Source organism: Ochotona curzoniae, unplaced genomic scaffold (genome assembly GCF_017591425.1).
Source record: "Ochotona curzoniae isolate NIBS_2020 unplaced genomic scaffold, NIBS_Ocur_1.0 contig_2688, whole genome shotgun sequence".
NCBI lineage: Eukaryota > Metazoa > Chordata > Mammalia > Lagomorpha > Ochotonidae > Ochotona > Ochotona curzoniae.
In genome coordinates this window covers 16,611,918-16,618,586 of record NW_024465553.1, presented here as the reverse complement: position 1 = coordinate 16,618,586, position 6,669 = coordinate 16,611,918, and positions in this window count along the sequence as shown.

Below are 6,669 nucleotides of genomic sequence, written 5' to 3'. Positions count from 1 at the left end.
CTTCCAGCTGTCAATTCTGATCAAGGTCAGCAATACATGCCGGGAAAGCCCAGCCTACGGGAGTGTCCCTTGTAGCCAGAAATGGACCCAGCAGGGAGATGCCGCTGTCTCAGGCTTCGAGCACTCTGAGGTGTCTGGCATCCCACCTGCTGTTTCTGATGCTGATCTCTTACCAGCAGTGCTATTCCCTGAGCGAGTGTCAAAGCCAATTACGAGAAAGCTAGCTCCTCTGTCCGCAGCTTGAGGAGCGTGGGTGGGGAGAGAGGGAGACCAAAGGCTGCTGTCTGCTGGACCCAAACTTACTAGCACTGTTTATTAATATCTCCAGCAACGTCGCAGGCGTGGCTGTGGCTTTGTGGTGAAGGAGGTGAGACAGCTGGGTGCCCCACTTCTTTTGGAGACAGACAGGCTACCTCGAATCTTCTTCCCCGGCTCCCTTTTTTCCTCCATGGGCAACTCAGCCATTTCCAGGATGACATAAAGGCTGGTCAGCCAGGGTCAAGACCAAGGCAGGACAGATCGGATCCTCTTTTGTCTTCACCAGAGGGGACTATCACTTTAAGAAGCACTTAGAATCATGCGTGATTCAAAGTAACGTGTTCCTAATAATTTCATTTAGGCATGGTCATGGAACACTGAGATGTTTGATGGAATTCTTTTTCATGGGAATGGCTGGCTATTACATTAGCTTTGGTGGGAATGGAGCAGAATTGAATCCTAAAATGCTATTTGTTGTGGCTGCTGCTGCTGCCATGAAGCACTCTAAAACTCTGCCTGTGGTGATGGCGTCCCAGATGAGCAACAGTTCATGTCCAGGCTGCTCCCCTTCCAATCCACCTTCCTGCTTAAGACTTGGAAAAGCAGCAAATGATGACTCAAATGCTTAGCCCCCTATACCTATATGGGAGACCCAGAGGAAGCTCATGACTCCTGGTTCCTAACTTCAGTCTGACTCAGCTCTCGCCCTTGAGGCCATTGTGGGAGTAGATTTGCAGATGAAAGATCTCTGTCTTAGCTATCTCTGTGACTCTGTCTTTCCAATATAGACTCTGTCTACATTATATATATATAATGAGAATGGGTTATATATATATATATGTATTATAAACATGCATGTATAAATACATATATATATTCCACTTGATATATGACTTGAGTTAATTTACCTCCTCAAAGAGAACACTAAAGCCTGGTTCTGATGTAAAGAATTCGCTGGTGGGGGAGGCAGGGAGCTTCCTCCAGAGCCATTCAGTGGGAGAATCTGTGCAGCCAACTGCCACAGTGACCCTGGTTTGGGTGATTTCCTCTGGGAGGTTCCTGCAGACACACTGAGGAGTTGGCTACCACATCAGGAACCAAGGTTAGAAGGGTAGTGGTGACTGGTCCTTGTCCTCCAAAGCCATACTCCCATTTTCTTTTGCTGCAAAACCCTCATTTTGTCAAGGGTAGCAATGCACTCACATAAGAAGATTGCATTTCCCAGACCTTCTTGCAGCTAAGAATGGCCATGTGACACAGTCTGGCCAATGAAGCAGATTCTTAGGGCTTATGGGGAAAAGCTTCCTAACAGGTATGGCTATCCTGGAAGGCAGACACAGCAGAGGTGTGGTAGCTGTCCGTCCTGGAACCACAAGGAATCCATGTATAATAAGGAGGAGAGAGGTTTCTGCTGGTACTGTGAAGTGAAATGAAGAGCCAAGCTCTGGATCCCACTGAAATGAAAGGGGGAGAGAGAACTTTTGGTCACAGCACCATGAGTTGGATTTTCTACTTAGTGTAGTTTAACCCAATCCTACTTAATGTGAGAGCCAAACAACAAAACGAGGAATCTAAACCATTTTTGGCTGGGTGACACTTTAACTAAATTTATTTACTTTTTTGTTTTGAACCACAAAGAATCTTCCATCCACTGGTTCACTCCCCAGATGGCCACACTGGCCAGCGTGGAGCCAGGGTGAAGCCAGGAGCCAAGAGCTTCATGTGGGTCTTCCATATGGGTGGCAGCAGCCCAGATAATTGAAAGCATCTTTCGCTGCTTTTTTCCAGGCACATTAGTAGGGGGCTGGGTTGGAAGTGGAGTAGCCAGGGCCAAATGGGCACTCATGGAGGATGCCAGCTTTGCAAGCAGTGGGTTTATCTGCTATGCCATAAGGCTGGCCCTGGCTCAATGGTTCTGAACTGGAGTAATTCTTCTACCCGCTGAGGGATATCCAGCAGTGTTTGATGATTTGTGGCTTAGCTGACAGCTACTACTGGCACCTGGTGGATAAAGGCCAGAGGTGCTGTGAGAGTCTTACAATGTCCAGGGCAGCCTCCATCACATAGGATTGGCCAGGAGCAAGGGTCCACAGCCCAGAAGTCAAGCATCCCTGCACCTGCCCAGGGGCCTTCACCAAACATCCAGGCCCCTAAGAAACACCCACCACATGCCTAGGCTGAATGTCACATCATCATCCATAGCTCACATGTCCCCTGCTCATGCATTGTCTCCTCTGCTAGATTCCTCTTCTTGACTTTTCAAGTGTCCTAATAGGAATCTTTGTGTCCGAAGGAATCAAGTGTTCCAGGAATCTTTGCTTCCAGCTGTTGGTTCACTCTCCAAATGACCACAGTAGCCAGGGGTGGAACTGCACCAAGGTCAGGAGACGGGAACTCCAGCATGGCCTCCCACATGGGCATCAGGAGCCCAAGCCCTGAGTCATCAGCCAATGCCTCCTACAAAATTATCAGTGGAAGTAGAGCACCCAGGACCTAAACCCACACTCTGATATGGGAGGCAGGCATGACCGGCGGTGGCTTGCTATGTTTGAGTGTGTATAAAAGAGAAGGAAAAAAAAGGGAGGGGGGAATGAATAGAACCTCCATGTTGGCCCAAACGCCCCTCAGCTCCACTCTCCATACTGAAACATGCCCATATGTAGAGCCTGACAGCTAGTCAAATACAATCATATCAATAGAGAAGTCCAGCTGCCTTGGACCATTCATGAACTAAAAGCATCTTGTTTTTTGCAGACAGCCCCTAAGTTAGGAGAGTTAAATACATCCTGTCTTGTTTCTCACAGCACTGCAGATACCAACATGAAACTTTCCATGCCTCCTTGTGCCTTGCCACCAAGGACAGAGGTCTCACTGGAGCAGGGAATGCAGGTTGAGGGCCAGTACCAGGTCACCCTCAGTCCCGTCTGCCTCCCAGCATGCCATGTCCAAGTGTGATCAGTATGAGTCAGATGAAGCATGTAGCAACTGCCGATGGGCGCACGGAATGATGACAGTGTAAAAACTACCCAAGATGCTTGCCCATATTCTGGGTGGGACCCTAAGATCTTGCAGCCATGGTCTCCCAGCTCAGCTCTCACCCCTTTCCTCTCCTCATCTCTGCACTGACTTCCACCTCTGCCCCATCCCCCCCATTCTCTTGGACCTCCGATCCTTCCTTGGGGTTCCCCTCCCAGCTCCTGAACACCCACCTTTCCATGAAATGTTCTCAGACAAGATAAAGCCCCACATGCGCTGTCTTTATTAACATTAGCACAGACTAGCGGTGCGCACTCACCTGAGTGGTTATTTGGTCACAGCATCTCTCTACGCTACCAGATCCCAAGTTCTATGAGGGCAAGGGTTGCATCTTTTTTACTCTGTTTTCTTCTTAGCTCCTTGTCTGTTACACATTCGGAATTGGATAAAGACTTTGGAGTGGATGGGTGGACAGACACGTGAATGGGTGATGACTGTTGGGTGAATGCATGGATAAATGGGTGAATGAGTGGATGGATGGGATAAATGGGTGAATGAGTGGCTGCAATGACTGGGGCTGAGCCAGTCCCGAAGCCAGGAGCCTGGAGCTTCTTCCAGGTCTGCTATGCAGGTGCAGGGGCCCAAGGCTTTGGGCTGTCCTCGACTGCTTTCCCAGGCCACAATCAGGGAACAGGATGGGAAGCAGGGCTTCCAGGATTAGAACCGGCACCCATATGGGATCCCGGCGTGTTCAAGGCGAGGACTTTAGCTGCTAGGCCCCTGCATTGGGCCCCAATGAGAACTTGTAACAGCAGGGATCCAGGGAAGTGCCTAACACATAGGGATGATAGAAATGGGTAGGAAGTCCCAGATGGGGCGAGAAGAGGCAACAGTGGTGATCTGTGTCTCCTGAGACTCATAGTGCTTGGTCTGTTGTCTAGACATCAGACAGGACCCAGGACCAGGCTGGAGTCCTGAACGAGTCTGCAGAAGCATGCAACAACATCCTCTCTTCTGTCCAGGATCCTGCTTCCACAATGTGATACAAAGGGATTCGGTCTGCCTGGCTCATTGTCTGTTCACAACTCCCTCTCCCCTCCATCCCTACCAGCAAAGCAAGCCTGTGAATCAGAGAAGCAGAGACAGCCCCGGGGGTGAGCACATCAACAGTGCTGAGTTGGACGGCAGTGCTGGCTTCTCCTTTGACCGTTGGGAGATGACCATCCATGCATTTCAGGGAAGGCCACCCAGACGAGCGATCAGTGGTAGGGCAGCCAAGCGGTTGTCTCCACAGAGCAGTCACCACCTGCGGGTGAGGACAGAGACAGGCTGTGACTTCCTGTTATGTTGCTAAGTGCCCAGCAGGGTATCAAGACTAGCTGGTTTCATGAATGAATCAGTGCATGATGACTTAGAACCATTCTCTCCCTCTCACAACCCTCAAGGTTGGCCTACTTGCTCTTGAACATCCCGACTGTGTCCCGAGGCACCTGTGAGCTTGTAGAGGGTGGGATCCTCACATCGCTGGGTGGTGGGGCTGCTGAGGTTTCCTGGTGGCCTCAGGGTTGTCCTGGCATCCTAGTGATGGGAGTTGGGGTGTCTTGTCCTGTCGAGGTCTAATAGTGTGTCACTGAGCTGGGACTTAGAGTTGGATACAGCAGGTTAGATGATCATCTCCCCTCCCAGAACCCATCCATCCTTCCACGAGTCAAGAGTAACCTCTTTCTCTTTAAGATGTCGCTTTCCCATGTGTAAGTACGTCCATCAAGGAATCTTGTCTTCATTAACCAAGGTGCAACCCTGTGACCCAGGCTGGGCCAATTAGACCCTCCTGGAAACTTGACTTTGAGCCCAGCAAAGACCCCAAAATGGTAGGAGTCCCTCACCGGAGACGTTGCTGGGGACAGACCTGACCTGGTGCCCATCTTCTGCTTTTGAATGCTATGAGCCACGAACCATTCTCCCCACAAGCTCACTTCCTGCTGACATCAGATGGAGGCAGCTTCTAGTATGAAACCAAAAGCTGGTGAATCATGCCTGGGTTTCCCGCGGGGCCCTAGATCCCCAGCAGCAGATTCACAAGCACAGGGTGCTCTCAGAGGCTCATGGGAAGGTCCTGTGGGGTACCAGGCTCTGCAGCACCCAATCGAGATCAATCATGGCAAATTCCGACTATGCCTTGAAAATCACCATTGAGAGTTGCAGACCAAACCACTGGTTCACTCAGGGAGAAGATTCAACGTGCAGGCTGGGCACTGGTCTATGTCAATGGATGTTGCAGCTGGAACAAGCAGCTGCAGTAATTGCGTAGAGGGTCCTAGGACACAGGCTCTTCACCAGCCAGAACATAAATGCTTTAACATCGCGACAAACAGTTTAACAACACTGAGGGCACACCACCTGGATACCAGCTCAGCACCCATGGGACAACCGTGAATGCTTCTGAAGGAAGGACTTTGCCTGGTGGTCCCCTTGCCCCGGCTTCTGCACCTGTTCCTGTACAGCCAAGGGCTCTGCCCAGGACCAGTGGTTAACGTACACTTATAAATAAAACCCTTGGACTACAAGTAAGAAAGGGAAGAGGAAGGGAGGGCTAGAAGGAGATGAGGGGAGCAGACAAGTTGGATCCGTTTCAGCAAAGTCACAAATGCCCCTTCCCCTTGCCAGCCTGCTCCCTTCCCCCAGCACTGAGCTCAGTGCTTGCTTTAAGCAGGTATGCAGGTGCAGGGTAGGGTGAGTAACGGGACAGTGCTGCCTAAGTCTGCCATGGATGGATAGGGTGATAGTGACCACCGTTGACCAGTTTCCTGTGCTTTCTATTCTTTCAGGACCCATGACTAGCCCCACTTCACACAGAGAGAGAAACAGAGTCTACAGGAGGCCACCTGGAGCCTGCATTGTAGTGCAGAGGATTAAGCCGGCTGCCTGCTGCATTGGTATCCTGTAAGTGCACCAGTTTGCAACTTGGCTGCTCCACTTCCATCCCAGCTCTCTGCTATTGTGCCTGGGAAAGCAGTGGAGGATGACCCAAGTGCTTGGGCCCCTGCACTCACACAGGAGAGCTGGTAGAAGCTCCTGGCTCCTGGCTTTAGACTGGTTCAGCCTTGGCCATTGTGACCATTTGTACCTGTCAAATACATTTCTAGAAAATAAAAAAGCAAAAAAGGAAATTCAGTTGTGTGCCTGAGGTCACAAAGATCTCTGTGGAGATGATACTCAACCTTTACTTCACCGCCTCCATAATGGGAGCATGATGCCAAGCCTGAGTGCCCCTTGTTGCAGGGGGCCAGCCAGGACCACTGAGACCCCATCCTGAGCTGGTGCTGCCACCTAGTGACGGTAGAGAGAACTGTGGACACCAATGGTCCACTTGTGTGACTCTTCACTTCACAGCCCTGGAACTGGACCAAGTTGATTTCTGCCAAAATTAGACCG